This window comes from Alligator sinensis, unplaced genomic scaffold, assembly GCF_000455745.1.
Source record: "Alligator sinensis unplaced genomic scaffold, ASM45574v1 scaffold352_1, whole genome shotgun sequence".
NCBI lineage: Eukaryota > Metazoa > Chordata > Crocodylia > Alligatoridae > Alligator > Alligator sinensis.
In genome coordinates this window covers 912365-931626 of record NW_005842223.1, presented here as the reverse complement: position 1 = coordinate 931626, position 19262 = coordinate 912365, and the positions used below count along the sequence as shown (strand labels likewise).

The 19262-nt window shown below is 43.6% G+C and overlaps 1 long non-coding RNA gene across 3 annotated transcripts in view; it reads left to right on the top strand.

Moving 5' to 3' along the window:
* LOC112550846 overlaps positions 1-5089 on the top strand; it is a 5915-nt gene extending 826 nt beyond the window's left edge. For all 3 annotated transcript variants that reach the window (XR_003094890.1, XR_003094889.1, XR_003094891.1), the window contains exons 2-3: positions 1128-1235; positions 4657-5089. This is a non-coding gene — a long non-coding RNA (uncharacterized LOC112550846). The remainder of the gene's footprint in view (positions 1-1127; positions 1236-4656) is intronic.
* Positions 5090-19262: the final 14173 nt, after the last annotated feature.

Here is a 19262-nt window from a genome sequence, read left to right as displayed (position 1 = left end):
GGCTGTGCTCCGAGGGGCGCCGGGGCGGGTGGGGTTGCCCGGGAAGGTCCTGGAGCAGCAGGGCGGGAAGGGTGCCCATCGTAGAGGACATCCCGCTTTTCTGCTACTCTGTCCTCGATGGATACGTCCTCTATGTCCTCTTGTTTTTCTCAGCGAGAGCGCTGGTGCCCCCTGAGAGCACTGGCCGAGGAACGTGCCAGGAGAAGCGGTGCTGCTGCGGCCGGTCCCGCTGACCCAGAAGTGCCAGTTGCGGGTTGGCAGGACCGGCCGCTGCAGGGCGGACCCTCCCCCCCATTCTGCAGGATCAGCCACAGCGGGACCCCCCTGCCCCCCCGGCCTGCAGGATCCTGACTCAGGAGGCACCAGTAACCCATGCCCTGGGTCGTGAGGCAAAGTGGGTCGCAAGACCATATGAAAGGATTTGGGAACAAACTTCAAAAATAGATGCTCCTTTTAAAGGAGAAAAACATGGAAAACTCTGGGTTTTTCCTTGCAAGGGGCTGCTTGCTCCCCCACCCCACCTCACACAGAGGAGCTGGCGGCAGGGACTGGCCATCCATGTTTACAAATGGACAGGGTTTGAATGACACTGACTTGGTGGGGTCTGCAAAAAAAATATTAAACCAGTACATTGATTAAAAAATCCACTTAAGTGAACGTGTAATCCAATCAAAGACCCCCCCCCCCCCGTTATGATTTTCAAATCTTAGAGGGACTCTTATCTCTTGTGGGGCAGCCCCCCTGAGCTCCCCCTTAATTCACATCCTGCAAGTGGGTCCTGGTACAAAAAAGGTTGAGAACCACTGACCTAGGCCAAGCCCCTGCCTGAGGCAGCACCATCCCTATCCAAAGCATCGTAGACAAGCCCTAATCCAAACTTAGTCCTGACACAAGGCAGACCCAACACCCTGACCTGCCACAGGGAAAGTAGAGGGACCTGAGTAGCCAATGTCCCACTTTTCTAGAAAGCTGTGAATATGCACTCAAAGAGATCCTAGGTAGAGAGCCATGTGCCCCACTACAGGGGAAGGTGGTGCTCTCCCCTACCTTGGGCATCTTCAAGAGGAGACTGGACAAGCAACTAGTTGGGGTTGTCTGACCCCAGTGCTCTTTCCTGCCCAAGACAGGGGTCGGACTTGATGACCTACTGAGGTCCCTTCTGACCCGAACATCTGTGAATCTATGAAGCCCCGCCTCTCCCCACCTCCGGAGCTTGTACCAAGCTGAGCCATGAGGTAAAATTCCTTCCTGACCCCAAATATAGCTATCGATCTGAGCCTGAATAGGGGGCCATGATCCTATAGCCCAGGGTTTCTCAACCCACGGGTCACAACCCAAAAGTGGGTCACAAGAATATATGAAAGGGTCATGAACAAAATGGATCAACAAACTTTAAAAATGGATTCTCCTTTTAAGGAGAAAAATGTGGGAAACCATGACTTTTCCCTTGCAGGCTGGCAGAATTCCAGCCTGCAAGGGGCTGCCTGTCCCACACACACCCCACCCTGCCCCACCCTCTGCCCATACATTGGAGGGCTGGGGACAGAGGGCAGCAAGTCAGGAGTGTGGGGCACTGGGTCAGGACTGGCCATCAATGTTTACAAATGGGCCCTGGTACAAAAAAGGTTGAGAACTACTGCTCTAGCCCAGCATTTCTCAACGCAGGGGTTGTGACAGAAGTGGGTCACAAGAATATATGAAAGGGTTGCAAGTGAACTTTAAAAATGGATTCTCCTTTTAAGGAGAAGAATGTGGGAAACCATGGCTTTTCCCTTGCAGACTGGCAGAGCTTCAGCCTGCAAGGGGCTGCTTGCCCCCTCTCCCCCCCTTGCCCCATTACCACCCACCCCCTGTCCCACACACGGAGGCTGGAGACAGGGGGCAGCAGGTTGGGACTGGCCAACGATGTTTACAAATGGGTCCTGGTACAAAAAAGATTGAGAACCACTGCTCTCAGCAGGACCTTTCTGCTTTTAAGTCCCAAGTGGAACACTGGCAAATAAGTATGAGTGAGTTGGACCTGGAGGAAGGTAGGTGTTGGCAGGAGTTGAGGCACTCAGTAGGCAGAAGGTGGGTAAAGCAAAGGTTTTTGGGAAGACAATGGGAGGAGAAGGAAAGCAGGGAATGGAAGGTGAAGGAGGCCAAGGGGCTCAAGAGAAATGGAAGAGGGAAGGGAGCTTGGACACAGAGTGAGAACAGGAGACTGAGATAGAGGAGGAAGGAGTTAGAGCTCCAAGAGAGAGCATGAAGAAACTGGAAAGGTGAAGAGCAAGAGGCACGAGCTCCAGAGAAAATGATATAAAAGGGGAAAGGAAATGTAAGAGAGACTGAGAGGAAAACAGGGATTTTATCAGAGCAAGGAGGGCAGAGTGAGAGGTGGGTAGGAAAGAGAGTCTAAAGTAACGATTCTCAAGCAGAGTGCCTTGAGATCTTTTCAAGGGTGCCACAGGATGCCATGCAATGCTAGCACTGTTAGGGGAACAAACCTGAATTGCAAGATAAACCCAGAGATTTCAAATAGGAATCCACAGTGTTACCAACATTCTGATCATTGTTTTTCAGTAACTTCAGCAGTGGTTTTCCAGACATATCCAGCAAATAAACAGGAGTATTATCCCTACAGGGAGAAAAAGAAAGAATTCAAAGGGGAATGCTGATTATGCAGACCCAGCTGCTCTGTGTGGGATTAGAGGGCTGCTCTGTAGCAGAGGCTCAGCTAGGCTCAGTCCATAGCAGTGGCTCAGAGCTTGTGCTGAGGTTTTCACTAGTACTCAGAGCAGCACCCTGCAAATGTATGCGTTTTTATCCTTTACATTTTGTTTTCTTCCAAGGATCACTTGTGCTTATTAGGAAATACCTATCCAAAGAAATGACACTGCAGCCATCAGAGAATCACTCAGTTGTACAAATTAGAGGAGCAGAGAGGCTGGGAAACAGCCTTGAATTACAGCCCATGTTCTGATCCTTGCTATTCTATCTAATCTAGCTATCTATTTATAGATAGGTGTTGTACCTGAGCTCCTTACAGTCTTCAATTATTTTTATCCTCACAACACCACTGTGAGGAGAGGCACTCCTTATCCCCATTTTACAAATGAAGAACTAGGATAGAGAAAGTATGTCTGTCCCATATCCATACTGGATCTGTCCATATGGAGAGTGAACGAAGTCCTACCCATGCTAGGTCCTATGTCTACCCAGGCTAGGTTTAATCTTGCAAGCACAGAGTTAAAAACCAGCGAAGATGTAACAGTGTGGAATTCAGTAAAGGCTAACAACAAAAGCATCTGCCTGGGATCCCCAGTAAGCTGTGGTACCATTGTTACACACATTGGCTAGATTTAATTTAGCATGGGTAAGAAGAGTCAACTCTTAGTGTTCACTCAGTTTTTGCTACAGAAAAATAGCAGAGCAATTCTTCTGCTGCAGAGAATTCAGAAAGACCACAATAGAACAGAATGTTTTCAATACCATGGATTCCTATTTAAATCTTTGGGTTTGTCTTATGAATCATGTTTGTACACCATGGGCGCATCTCCATGAGTGGGAGCATGCCTTTCCCCCTTGGACAAACAGCAGTGGCATAATATGTGCCATTGGTACTTGTCCCCAGGGAACCCCATGCACACGTGCTCTGGCACACAGCCGTTGCCCTGGGTGGGGGAGGGAAGGCTAGGGCCGTCATCCTGGGCTGGCCCCAGCAGCCTTACTTGGAGTCCTGGGGCCACCAGGGGCTGCAGCCATGGTGATCCTGCAGCAGGAAGCCTGGCCGGCAGCTGGAGTGTGGCTGCAGTTGGTCAGGCCCCAGTATCAGGCAGCACATGCTGCCACCACATGCGCCGCTCCACTTTTTTTGGGTGTGGGGTTTTTTGACACTGAGATCTCCGGGTACAGGCATTCCCTGGTGCAGGTGCTAACCAGTACGTACAGGCATTACCCATACTGCTAATTGACAGCATGGGGGGTGTTTTTGACACTGGGAGATCCTGGTGTCAAAAAACCCCCTCACACTGCCAATTAACAGCATGGGGAATGCCTGCATGTAGAGCAAATGCAGTATGCAGTGCTGCAGATGGGTCTGCGGTGCCACATACCACATGTGCACACTCATCTGGATGTGCCCCTGGAGTGATAATACTGCATCCCCCTTAAAAGGATCTCAAGGCACTCTGGGGTGCACTGTCATGCTAGTTAATAATCACTGGCCCAGTGATTTGGCTGTAGTCATACAAGAAAGTCTGTGGAGGAGCTAGGAAGTGAATCCTGATATCCACAGCCCCAGGCTATTTGACATTTGCCTACTTTGAACCAAATTTACAACCAATTTGCATTACCTGAACTAGCAAATGTATATGGGAACTTATTTATGAACATGCAAAACTAAATGCAATGATCTGAGTAATTAAACAAATCTCTGAAACAAGCTGTTCAGGGTTAACATCCCTTATGCAAAATACCTTTTGATTTCAAAATCTGTGTTGTTATTGCTTGTTCCTACTGGAACAACCTGCTGAATCTAAACATTTCACTCAATTATTAACTTCTGAAATGTAATTCTTTCTTCTGTTTGTTTTGCTTTTGGAGATTAAATATACTTATTCTTTAATACTGTAAATACTGGAACATATGGGTAATGGAGCATATCTTGTTTTGCAGGCATCTGAAAACTATGTCTGCATTTGCAGGCTTAGGAAAAGAAGAAAAAGAAAAAGTTGTTTTTATATCATCATGGTGGGAAAACTACAAGAAAACCCATTTGGCATATTGCCAGCAAAAGTAATCTTTGAAAAGTAAATGGAGAGAAAGGGAATTATGTCAATATGTTTTGTAGTACTGTCCTAATATAGCAGATCATTCCAGTATTTCAGAGGTGAAAACAGGGCTTCTTCAAAGTCAACTGTAAAATGTTACTAACTCACAGTTTCATAGTTGGCAGGGGCTGGAAGTGAACTTCAGATCAACGGGTCCAGCCCTCCTGCACTTGGGCAGGAAAGACTGCCAGGATTAGATGACCCCAGCAAGATGGGCATCAAGACGCTTTTAGAAGATCGCCAGGGTGGATGTCTGTACCACCTCTGGGGGAAGTCTGTTCCAAACCCTCAGCACCCAACTTTTAAAGAGGTTTTTCCTTATGTCTAGCCTAAAGCAATCTTCAATCAGTTTATGCCCATTATTTCTTGTCCTGCCCTGGGGGGCCTTGGTGAATAGATGCTCCCCCAAGCCCTGATGTATGCCCCTGATATAGGCTGCCACCAAATCCCCTCTGAGTCTTCTCTTCTCCAGGCTGAACAGTCCCAAGTCTTTCAGCCTCTCCTCATATGACTTGGTATCTAGAAACATGTTAAAGAGCACTGGTCTGGGTACTGAACCCTGGTCACCTTCTGCCGTGATGACTCATTTCTGTCAGTTGATACCCTTTGGGTCCTGCCATGGAGCCAGTTACCTAGCCACTGGACTATAAAGTTGTTGAGGCCGCATTTTCCCAGTTTAACCATGAGTTTCCCAATTTAACTCAGTCAAAGACAGGAAACACTTCAAAAACTTCAGAATAAATCCTTTTCCACTATACACTGGTGACAGATAGGGGATACACGTGCACTCCCTGAGATTGGCAGTGCACCCCCTGAAAGAAGCGCTGTCGATGCTGCCGGTGGTGCCTTCAGGCAGTCGCTGCTCACCACCTCTCCCCCTCACCTCCAACACTGCCGGTGGCATCTGCGGGTAGTCACCGACCACCAGTTGGTGCTTGCCACCCCCCTACCACTGCCACCACCTGCAGGCAGTCGCCATGCCCCCCCAGCCTCCAGAGGCATGCGTCGTTCATGCCACTATAGGAAAGACACATCACTGATAATCCATGTATCCCTAAACCCTTAAAACATTAACAAAGTCTTTCAAAAATTTCAACCAAAAGCCTTACCCTAAGAAGGGTACAGACACCAAAAGAGAGAAGTGTCTGAGATTCCTGGAAGTCCACAAGGAACTTGTAGACATGTACCATCAGGTTGAGGTAAAGCTGATGTCCCACTTTGGATGACCTACCTGTTCTTTCTTCAGCAGTCTCATGGGAGGAGGTTGGTCATTGTTCTGCTAAATAGGACAGTTGCTCGTTAATTATGCTTTCAGTATAATATTTTTGATAACCTCACTATTTATTTCCTTTCTTTTAAACACATGAGTTTTGTAAATGGATGAAAGAGTAATGAATTACTATCAATTAACAATGTTAACCAGTTTTTTTTTAACATTTTTAATCTGTATTTTTTGAGCACTCCTTTAGCCAGAAGCAAGCAACATGGTTCAAAGTGCACTTTCTCCTCTGCAGAGGCAAGTAGGTACAATCTAACCACTTCAGGCCTACATGAGATCACCTTAAAAGCTAAACAAAACACAGGCATTATATTAGGCATTACGTTCAGCTATACAGCCACTTCTCATAGACATCAGGGCTGGAAGGGACCTCGGAAGATCATCTCCATTCTGGAGATGCAGAAGCCCTGGAAGGGAGAGATTACTCCTTCCTATAGAACCCCTCTTTCCAACAAGAGCATTTCATTTAGAACTGACATGAGATGCAGAATTTGAGCTATTATTTGTAATAGTGCCTCTGCTTTGTAAATTCTTTTTGTCCCGTCCCACCCTGCCTCTCTTTTGGAAGGAAAAGAAAACCAGTATAACACAAGAAAAGAATTATAGTATATGAAGAATAATCCAGCCTTTTCAACTAGTGAAGACATATGAAGTAACTAACTAAATGCCTTAGGATTTTCATCCTCTGTCAGTTTCTGATTATACAAAGCACTTTCTTTTCCTAGCTTATGTGAGCAGATCTAGTCAGTTTCTTGTAACTGACATATCACCTACATGTTTGGAATAATAAAGCCTCTTATAGCATTTAAATAGTTTGTATGTTCTTTTTACATGATTTTAGTCTCCTCAATGTTAACCAAGCTCTTATAAAAGAAAGATTATCCACCAAGCTTGGGCCCTGTGAAACCATATTACATTGCCTGTTCCACCACAGATGTCCTGTATAACTTTAGACAATTGACTCAATTTCTGTTCTGTAAAATGCAGATAAAAGTACATCCCCATCTCAGAAGGGATATATATATATGAAAGGTGAAAGATTGTGCAGCCTACTTTATTACAGAAGTGAGAACCAAAAAGGGGCTATAGACTGCTTCTAGCATGTTGCAGCTGTCATTATTTGCCCTATTCTTTGTATCTGCTCCATCTGTAGCAGGAAGCCAACATTTTTTTCTCAACAGTAAGATTTATTTTTATTAAGATCAAATGGACTCTTAAGTTACTGGAGTTAGTCATCCTAAAGACTTTTGCCATATAGATCCAGTAAAATGAAAATATGAAAGATTTCATATTTTCATTTTACTGGTTAGGAGGCTTACACCTATATGTAGAACTGGACAGTTTTCCATATGCCTTAAATAGATGGACATTCCCATCCCACATGCAGGAAGAGGCCTTTCCTACCACTTGCTAACCACAATGTATCAGATAATCTCTCTAATTAGGGTGCAGTTACACATTACACTTAGATCATACTCAATTTGTGAATGTAAAGCAGTGTTAAAGATAGAACATGCTACATACAGTTGCAAGTTAAGGGTTAATACCATTTGTTGCCTGCACAGCTCTGACTTCCCACTACAGGGGGTGGGTAGAAGCAGGGACACCTGGACTCTATTTCTAGTCTGGAAGGGGAAGGGGGCAGGAAGCAGTGTATCCTGGGATGCTAGAGGAGACTGCAAATTACTTGTTTTATCTCTGTGGAGCAGGCTGAAGTTACCCTAACATGAGCAAGTCAGCACAGCCTGGAGTTAACTTGCACTTGAAGTGGTACAACTTTGAGATGCTCAGATGGCACTTATCACAAGTTAACGAGTTTTAACGTGCCCTTGAGCTTTAAATGCCTTTAGTATCATCTAAATGTAACATGTAACTTCACCCTAATGTCTGATCAAATTGTTCCAGTAAGACATACATTCAAAGCAGTTTTTAAATTTGAGCCTCTAAAAACATTGGGACATTTATGGTATGTTGCTGAAGAGCCAAAAACGGTGGGGGTCACTGGTAAATAATTAACACAGCCCTCTCAAAGGATCACTTTTTCTTCAATTTTTAACCAACTCTCAAGCAAAATCCTGCCAATATAGGAGTTCATATCCATTTGTTAGGAAAGATTAGAAGAGAGTCCATTACTACCCTGGCTCCCCCACATCCCCCATTTTCCTCTATGATTTCACATACTTTATTGTTTCTGCTGTGAAATAATTGTGCTTGGGCTTTACTGCTGTCCTCTATTGACCTCCACTGGAACAGCCAGTATTTATACACTCACCTGAGCTGCTTCTATCTCCTTCCAAAGGGTGCCCTCAGATAAACTGTCCCAGTTGTCTGTGCTACAGTTGTGAGTTCACATGCCTAGCTCTCTTTTGTCTTAATCGCCAATCATTGTTTTCCATTTTAGCCATAGGCTTTTCAGCTTTTGGTTTTGCTTTGTCTCACTGCCCCCCCCCCAGCTTTAAATATTTTATATAAGTATTTTCTTCTACTACATTTTGGGGATAAAAGATCATTAGAAAGCTTGATTAGCACATTCTATATATATAGCTATCTAGGAAATGTCACTGTTTAGAACCTTTTAATTAATCAATAGTTAAATCCTTCCAAAGCCGCTTTTTTTAAAGAACTATTAAATTTCTGCTATACCAGTCCACCAAACATGAACACAAAATTATTCCATGACAATAATGCTATACAGTATTGATTTAACTTACTTATTTCTTCAGACTCTTATAACTGTTCTTTCTTAATCTCATCAAGAGATTATTCCTCCAGTACAGACTCCTCAAAATCTGCAGTTTGTTTATCCAAACACTTCTTTCATCAAAGTCCTAGAAAATATATTTGGCTTTCTTTGAAATAACATTTTAGCAGAATAGAAAATTACCACCTAAGCAATTTCCTAAAAAATTATTGTTTCAGAGTGGCATTTCACTGCAATCTATGAATCATAAATAACAGCTAAGGAAAATTACAGTAGTATTATTGTTGGTGATTTGGTCAAGAAAAAGGTTTTGATTCTGGAAGAACTCAATTCTTTGAGAGAGTTACAACTACCATACTAATACATATTCCATACTATATTTTAGCTAATCAAACTGGCTTATCAATTAGATGTGGTAATATGCATTTAGTTTAAAGGATTCCTATAAAAATATATTTTCCTCCATTAATTTATTTATCCTTAGGTTACGTGTTATTTCATGCTGCTGTTAGAAATTTTTGGTTCCAGATATAGACAGCTAGATGTTTTCCTTAGCGCAACTAGTAAGTACTACATTAAGATTCTCTTTATATTATCTCAGATCTCCATGCCTTCAGGGTTATCTTCCTCAGGTATTTTATTTTCCACTTCTCTAATTTGTATTTATGAACCTAGTTCCTATTTTGGTTCTGTTATTTGCAGTAACCTCAACTTTGAGAAGCAAAGATTATAATAGCAAGATCCAGACCTGCTTATCCTCCTATTGAAGCAAGCAGAAAGACCATGCAATTAAAACTGTCTTTGCACTGTCTTTGTATCAGACCCTTATTTGCTTAGCCAGTCCTTGCAGCTGTGCTACATAAAATCCGCTGACGAATGATTCACTGTAAACCCACCAAACAACCTCAACCGTTCTGATAAGATTTGCTTCCTACACTGGTGTTCTTAACCTCCTCTAAAATGTACTGTTAAAGATATGAAATGAGTAACATTGCTTTCTACTGATATTCAAACAATGAATGTTAAATGTAAAAAAAAGAATGTACTGTTTGTACTAATCATGTCAGATACTGTAATTTGATTTTACTACACTTCAGTTTAAGACTTTGCAGGGCAAAAATGAAATTTAAATTCCACTTAAAGTATCAAAAAAGCTTGAGCTCAGCTTAACCATAATTTTTCCAGTGAGAGGAATCCTGAATCAGCATAGCTGATAAATCAGATTCACTTTCATTACAATAATAAGCAATATGAAACCAAATCAGCAGGCCAACTAATTGCATATGAATAGGTTCAACTACACTACATTGCAAAATAGCCAACCATATTTTTTTCAGATTATGTTAACACTATAAATAAATTAGCATTATTTATTTATAACACTATAAATAAATATGTTTATAAAATGTTTAGGAACATAGAACATAGATACAAGAATAGTAACAGAAAAATTCAGAAATGTCACTCAATTTACATTAGGCATTCCCTTTGTATAGCCAGTAGATAGCTTTGACACTAACTTCTTGCCTGTGGGAAGCCTGCAGTCAAAGTCAAAGATCAGTTCACAGTAACTTTGATTTTAGTATATTAAATCTTAGTTTATCCTGTATTTAGCTAAATATGTTATGTCTTTTGTGGGTGTATGCTGAAGAAAGTCTCCCTGAAGCCTCTTAAAATTTTACTGATGTTACTAGACAAGATAACATAGTAGATAGTTTGAGAATTTTGTGATACGCCTCTGAATTCAGAGATAGTTTTCAGTGATACTCTTGGAAAATTCTTATTTCTCAATAAACAACAGTCTCTTCAGTTTTCAGGTATGGTTGCATAGTTCTAGGATGAAACTTCAATATGTCTTATTTCAGTATTTCCAATTTTGGATACACCCAGTCTCTGTAGCCTCCCTCCTGCCTCACGCTGAGTCTTTAACGTCTAATTATCTGATGTTACCTGACATACATTTCTCTGTTAATGAATTAATGTATAGACATAGTAGAATTAAAAGCGTAATGGTTTACTCTTTCTCTAGTTCTCTACTATAAATAAGCAATATAAGCAATTCTAAAGGCTACTTTTTGTGGGGACTATAGAACTATTGTGCTGAGAACTATACTGCACAAGAGAAGGGATGACCTTGCTTCTCATGTACAGAAATGGCCAGTAAGCATCTTAAGCCATTTATTAAAAGTTGTATTATACACAAATGTTTCTTATCTATCTCTAGGGAGTTAACATAAAATATTCAGCAAATGCTTGGGTATTTACAGTAATTTAACCTATTGTACAACGCTGTCTCCCCTGACAGCATAAAATATAATTTAAAAAATTTTTGTTCCAAAACTAGCTAAGATTGCTAAGTGGCAACAAGAGACTCCCAGGCGACGTCCAGATGAGCGCAGCCATTTGTTTTCCTGTGGACAAGTAGCAGCGGCACACCTTGTGCCACTGCTACTTGTCCCTGGAGAACGCCTCTGTTACATGTGCTCTGGTGTGGCAGGTTCTTTGTGGGTGGGGTAGGGGAGGCTGACCCCCAGCAGCCTTACCTGGGGTCCTAGGGATCTCAGGGAGCTGCAGGCATAGTGCTTCTGCAGCTGGAAGCCTGGCCTGCAGCTGGAGTGTGGCTCCAGCCGGCCAGGCTCCAGTTTTAGACGGTGCACATTGCCCCCACGTGCTCCACCCTGCCATGGGTTTTTTGACCCTGGGATCTCCTGGGGTCAACCCCCCCTCCCCCCATGCTACAAGGTAGCAGCGTGGGGCACACCTCCATGTATCAAACAGGCCTGTGGTGCCACATACCGCACATCCGTGTTCATCTGGATGAGGCCCCAATGGCCAAGTACTTAAAAACAAGAAAATGAATCATCAGGCCATGCAGGGGTTGGCAAACTACAGCCTGCAGAATAGGTTCAGCCCACAGAGAGCTTGGATCCAGCCTGCAAAGTTGTAACTCAGTGGTGGAAGGATGGCACTAATTTAAAGGGGAACATAAAAGCGGCTACTTAAAAATCCTGCTCTATGCTGTTGCTGCCAAATTTGCCATTTCCCATTGGCATTTGCTATGGATTCTGGGGCATCCAGCAAACGGAGGGGGACACAGAGCAGGGAGAGAATCAGAGCAGCAGGATTAGAAGCCCACAGTGTTTGCTAGGTTGCAAATGCCTGGCCCTCATCTCTAAAAAGTTGCTGACCCCTGACCAAATGCATTCTAAGTATTACAATGCAACCATAAACAAGAAAAATATTTTTATCAAACATAAAGTCAAATTTCACTGCAACACAACAAACCTGACTCTGACGCGAGATTTGATATCCTTCCATTATCAGATAATATCTATATCTTTATGAGATACTGTTAAGAAAGAAATTGACAGGATTTTTGGTGACACATTCACAACTGCTCTTTCTTCAGAATACTGGTGGCTGGGAACTGTCAAAGGGATTTGAGCGCTTGATCACTTTAGGCCCTTATGGAAATCCCAGCCACCATAGGCATATAGATCAATGAGAAACATGAATTGCATTTCTAATGTTCTTTTCTGTGGGCTTACATTTGAGTCTAATTAAAATATACTGATAACACTTTTAATTGGAAAGGTTGTTTTATGAGTTCTGCCTTGTGTTTATTATTTGAAATTACTGACTCCGCAACAGTGTTTTGTGGAGACAGAGTTAAATGGCTGTGTTGCAATGGAATATGCAAATTGCCATAGAAATATGCAGATTCAGTTGTCCTACCTTTCACAGGGCTCACTTCTATGTTTCTTGACGTGAATGGCAAAGCTTCCTCTTATTTCAGTGTGTGCCCGCCTGTGCTCTATTAGGCGTTCCCAAGCGGTCTTTGCCCAGGCAGTGGATCTGGTTTGTCCCAGGCCTGCGAGTGGACCACAGAGGGTACCTTGGCTGACGTCAGAAGACCCCCTTAACTCGCCTGCCACGACTTTGGATGGATCCCCTGGGTCTCCTTCGAGGGAGCCTCCAGGGTCGTCACGCCTCTCGGCAGGCACTCACGGGGCTCTGGCCTCCCCTATACCCCAGCCAAATGCCACCATCTGCCTCAGGTCTTCAAGCCTCGCTTTATCACTGGCCCCTACTTGTTTCTTCACCCAGACTTCCTGTTGTTCCCCAGCAGCAGGACCTGGTGCCCTGGGCCGGGCTCTGGCGTGGAGGCTGAGAGGCCTTTAATTTCCGCCGCCTTTACCCTTATTCTAATACCCGCTGTGACACCACGTGAAATACCCACCACCATGATTGCCTGTAGAGTGCAACCGTCAGGTCAGAAGGAGCCTAGAAGAAAAGTAGAGTGCCCCAACCCGTGGGGCCCTGTGCTTCCCCAGTGCCTCGGTGTCCCTAGATCTGGGTGCTTGTCCCTGCTCGGGGCTCCACTCTCTCTCCTCTAGGTGCAGCTTCTATCTGGGGATGTAGCTATGGTCGTCTGAGGTCCTATACCCATGGCTGGTTCCTCGTGGAGATGCTGTGGGCCTTCCTGTCGACACCCTAACTCCACTGGACTTCCCGGTTCGGGACTTCCTGCCGCCTCTACCGCAGCTATCCCAGATGGGGTTCCTGCCGGTCTTGTTCCTGTCGCCTTTGCTCCCCGCTGTCCCTCGGCTCCTGGCTTCCCTATAGCTGCTCCGGCTTTCCCAACGCTCGCTACCTTCACCGCTTTAGATGCTCCCTCTGCTCTCATCGCTCAAGCTGTCTCCTTTGTTCCTGCTGCTTTCTCTGCCAGCTTCTCTGCTGGCTTCGCTGCCGGCTTTTCTGCCGGCTCCTTCATCGGTTTCTTCACCGGCTCCTCTGCCGACTCCTTTGCCAGCTCCTCCACCGGCTTTGCTGATGGCTCCTTTGCCAGCTCCTCCACCGGCTTCGCTGCCAGCTCCTCTGCCAGCTTCTCTGCCGCTGCCGCAGCTGCAGCAGCCCTCGCTGTCCCAGGCTGTCAGCCGCAGCGGGTGCGCGCTGCTCGCCTTGGGTTTTCCTGCAGGCTCTCTGATAGCCTGCCTGCCCCCTGTGCCCTCAGGGTTGCCCTTTATTTCTGCCAGGTGGTGTCTCTTGCTGATGTCACCTGACTCCAGCTGAATATGGGCGCGGTTAATGAACCGCGCGGGCGGTTTTCCAGCACGTGCTCCCCTGCTCCTTCCGGCCCCTGTGAATGTTAAGTAGGGGTTTTCTTCCCCTTCTAGTTTGGCCTGGGGTTCCCCTATAGCCCCGGCTTTCCCTCTTCTAAACCGGCATCCCGGGAAAACAGTGGTAGTATCATGGCCACAGCAAAAAGTAGTATATAGTCTGTGAAAGACATAAGACTGATCAGGACATCTGTTGTGCAGAGAAATCCTGCAGGCTGTGCTGAAGGCCACTGGCAGCATAGTGTTATATCTACTGTGACTGATATTCACAGTGTTGATAAAAAAGGCTGGCACAGATATGGCGGAAGAATTTTCTTCTGAATCTATATAGTCTTGCTGGTTCTACCTCTCTGAGTAAGAGCCTAAATTGGACTTCTAGTGTTCCAGGAAAATAATGTGGAATAATGAGCAGCATTCTGTTTTGATCTTGGACAGAGGCTCAAATATATATTCTTGAAAGGTTTCTGAAAATAAAATTACTTTTCTAAAATGTCTACTGAAGCTGATTTTTTCTTTTCTGTATCAAGCAATGGCAGCTTTAAAGATTCTGCTTTGCTAAATAGCTTAATCTTATTTTCACCCCCTTTATCCCTGTTTTCATAAAATGGGGCCCTAAGGCATTTACTTTCCTGAGCTCTTGCTATAATTAGGTTGTTCACGCTTACTCAGCTTCAGTTTTCCCCAATTAAAGCTGGTTCCATTCCAAGATTGTCAGTTTTCTATACATTATAATAAAGATCTTTAAGTTATATAATGCCTCTTTTCCCAGAGGAATTTATAGTGCTTTACATACATAAACTGCTATACAAACTATATGCAGAGAATATCATTACAGAAATGTGACTTCACAAGTGCAAATGGTTTAACAGTGCACTACAACAGTTCAGGACAGAATGTGTCCAAGTGATACCACAAGAGATATTTTATATCAGGTAGCTGTAATGCAATCACCAGAGCTGGAATGTGGCCAGAACACATCAAGTCTAAACACCCCACATCATATGGATAGGACTTTAGGAAGTATAAAGACTACAAGTAACACAGGGCTTGGGTCTACATTTGCCCAAAAATGCACATCCAGAAGTGCAGAGCTCCTTAATAGTGCCTTCATGTGTTGGTTTAGTATCTGGAAGGAATAGTGATACAACTGAATTGCCATCAGCTCTCTTTGCAGTACCAAGGTTTATCAGAAGTTATCCTCTACACAGCATAGCTCTTCTTGGTTTATCTGACCAGATGGGCTCATAGTACTGGGAATACTGTTCCTGGCAATCCATGAAGAAGTTTTTTAGCTATAACTTAATATTGAAATGTTGCATAAGCAGCTTTAAGCAGACAAACAGTAGCTCAACACAGTTCTTTCTCAGACTCTTACAGTCTGCAAAGGGTCTTCTAGACTCAGTGTCAGCACTCAAAAAATGGTCTCTCTCAATTAAAAAAATAAAATAGCTTGTACCTGTAAACTTGTCAACAGGGCATTTGGCATCTATCTCTCATTCTTGCCCTTTCGTAGACCTCAGAAGTTGCAGCATCAGGTTTCAATGGAAGGGAAGAAGGATCTCATTGCACACAACGGTCCCAGTAGGAGGATAAGCAAAACCACTTTGAACTTACGAGAATGGCAAGAACAGTGTTCTAGGGAGAAAGCAAGGAATGGGAACAAGTGCATTTTCCTAACAGCTGAAATTAAGCCATCTAACAACTGCCACATCACTACATTCCCAAGAGAAATATGTTGAGCAGGACCTTAAGACATTAGCTTGTTGTATTAGCCTTCCCTATTGCTTACAATACTTTCATTTCTTTAAAATTCTCTTCATGGGTTATTGCAAATATGGGTCTATGACTGGCTATTAAAGACCTAAACTTATTCCTCTCTCTGCACCTTGATCTGTGTATGCAGTACTTTCCTGCAGTTATACAGTAGCTTTGCTATTTTATTAGCAAGCTTTAACTGTATTGGTCTCTGGAATTTGCATTTGAATATAGCCTGTTGATCAATACTGTGATGCACTACTTTCAATCCAAACTGTAAACTATGAACCACATTCCACAAAAGAGGGTCAGTTTGGAGTAACTTCAAAGGCTTCAGATAGCTACTGCAAAGTTACAGTGGTGACACAGAAAGTAGAATCTGGCCCTTTACTTTTATCCTTGAAAGCTAACTACTTTATCATGGAAGTATAAAAAGCCTGTTTATGTACATAGATCATTTAAAATTAAATCTTGATTAATTTCAAGCCAAACTTAGTGAGGAAGAATGATTGTTTTAAAACTTTGAGACAAAACATTATTTAATAATTGCCAGATTTCAAATGACCTTCCTTTTTTAATTAATTCAATTAAGGGAGTGCTTTCTTTCACAATCCCCAGAGCTGCTCTTATCATTTGCACTAGACACTGATAGTGCTGGAATTTCTTGAATGTACAGTAGTTAAGTACTTTAAGCCAAACCGTGCATTTCATTTTGTTCTTGTAGAGAGTATGTTTGTGGTTTTTTTATTTTCTTCATCATAAGCTCAGGTTTTGGAAGTTTGGCCACTTTTGCTTTTACAAAAAAAATATGCTTGGGAACATCAGTACATAGCTTTATACAAAATGAATCTCTCAGTCAGTATTAGTAAATACAAAAATTTTTGCCTGAAGCCAACAACATCTTAATATTATTGCATGTTACTGGGTTTCTTTTTCAGATGTTGGCTTTCTTGTATTTTAGTTCTTCTTTTCTTGTCTTTTAGTTTGCACCTACCTGCCTAGAGGATCTGCATAACAAGTCTCTACACTCTTGCTGTTCTGAATGCTAGCCAGAGAGGGCCAGCCGAGAACAATGACTTGAACTGTCTCCCATAAGCTGAATGTGAAGTGTGTTCTGCCTTCCTAAAACTTATTACCCATTGACATGATCCAAAGCCAGTGAAAAAACTCACATCAACTTTGGTGAGTGTTGTATCGGACTCCTGCAAAAGTGTACAGTTTAAAATTTGGTTTGCCACTAAACTACCACACCTTTTTCTATGTTAACATAATAACTTTACCCACAAACAATGATAAAATTGCCTTTTCCTGTCAAATCATCAGTATGGCAATAGCCTAGGACAGGTGTTGCCAATCCCACAGTCCCAAACTGGATGGATACAGCTGCAAAGATATTTTATCTAGCCCATTGGTGGGTGATCAGGATGGTACCTGTACTGCTGACAGAAGCACTTGGGAGCCTGGGTGGGTGGTGCTAGAGCAGCAGGGGGAACGAGCAGGAGGCAGGCTGGGTCCTGAAAAGGCAGCAAGGGCTTGGCAGGAGCCATGTGATGGAAGGCAGGAGTTGCAAGAGATAATATGTCAGGTAGGGTGAGTGAGTGATGAGTGGCTGCAAGGCATCTGTGGGGTTTGATTGTGTCCAAGCTGAATTTTATCTCCAGATGTGATGGAGGAATTTTGTTCTGTATCGATATAGTCTTCCTGGTTCTACCTCTGAGTAACAACCTAAATTGGACTTTTAGTGTCCCAGGAAAACATATGGAATAATGTAATGCCTCATTCTGTCTTGCTCATGGGCAGAGGCTCAAATATTTTTCCAAGTCCCATCCAGGCAACAGGTCAGCCTGCTATATAGCTCTATTTTAAGTCTGGACAACAGATTAGCCTTATTCATTTCAATGCACATTGACCTGTTGTCCACGTGGAACATTTTTTGAAGTCCCACCAGACACAAGTCAATCCATCACAAGTTCCCATTGTGACATGGACACCAAGTCAATCCAGACCGTGTGGAGAAGGGGGCCAGGGTGCAAGGTACCTGGATCCTCTCTCCTGGAGACGGAGGCTTTGAGAACTCTTTCAGCACTCAAAGTAGAGATATGTGTGTAGAGGGATTATGCTTGCACACTGGACAGGGCAAGGAGCAAGGAGGGGAATGAAGGGAACAGTCTTGCCTACTGCAGCTCTCCTCACTCAAGCAGCAGCTGCTACTGTACTGTACTACACAGGCTTAGGCTGCTACAGCTGGAAGACAGGCAGTCCCTGGGGGCTGCTCCTGATGCCCTGTTTGCCCCTCTCCCCTTCTAGGCACAGTGCTGTGCCTCCTATAGCAAAACATCCCTGGATGGGGTGGACATCATTCCACACCCCACCTCCAGGCTACATTACTGGGCATGGGTCTGCACCTGCCAGGCTCCTATGGCCAGGCTAAGCCTGCCAAGCAAAGACTCCTGGGGACAGGGGTCAGGGGGGACATACTGGTGCCCCCTCCAAATCACCACTGGGTGCTAGGGTCCCACCTCCCCCTGTCCTAGTTAAGCCTGGAGGAGCTGCAGTGCCCCAGGACTTTTGGATTTTAGAATTCATCAAGAATAGATTTCAAAAATATATTCCTGGAATCCTTAAAGTGAGCTCCGAACACAATAGGCAGCTGCAAGACAAGATTTGTTTTAAAGTTTAATAACCATTACATGAATGACCCCTGGAAGTTTAAATGAAGCTCCTAGGAAAATGAGAGCAATTAAAACTTTGCTGAACACACCTTCTAGTTTTTAAAAAAGGGCAGCCATTTTTTTCTTGTAAAAAATTCTTGCCTTATGGAACAAGTCCTATCTGTGTTGTAATGTGTCAGTGGAATTTGCTTTGTTGGCAATGGTTTTCTCTCAGAACATGTTCTATTTATAATTCTCCTTAAGCTTTTTGCAATATGCTTCCTGTTCAGACGCACCACTTAGTCACCAGAAAGCATCTCAGGCAATCAATCCAGTCACTCCCTGATCTCCTTACAAAGTAATACAAAAATGATATTTATGTTTAAAAGATCTCAAGGACTGTATATACAAGTTGCATCTTTATGCACCAGAATTATCTGATAAGCTCTGCAGTTAGTAAATAGAAATACTGGGGACTTCAAGAATGAAGGTATGTATACCTTTAGAGATCTGCAGACCAGTTGAAAATAGATTTACTGTTAATGTTACCTTTTCATGTTTGATCACTGCTTTTCATTTATTTCAGTGCCGTGTAAGGGTATAATATTTCAAACAAATAAACTTGCAGCAAAGATTTGTAGTCTGGATACAGCTGTATTCTTTCTGTGTCTCACTCAGCCCCATCCTACCTCCCACCCTCATGATCAGTTTTCCTGTTTGCTGTGGAAAAATGAGGATTTTCTCCTTTAACAGAGAAAAATACAGGTTTTCTTCCTAAAGGAGAAAAGCACAGATTTTCTCTTTTAAAGGAGAAAAACACAGGAAGTTGCAGGTTTTCTCTTGCAGGCTGGCAAGAGGGCGAAGGGCTCCAGGAAGTCTCCATCCTGCCCATGATGGCTGTGGTGGCTCCTGCTCGTCCAGGCAGCCACAAAGTGAGTCCAGCCC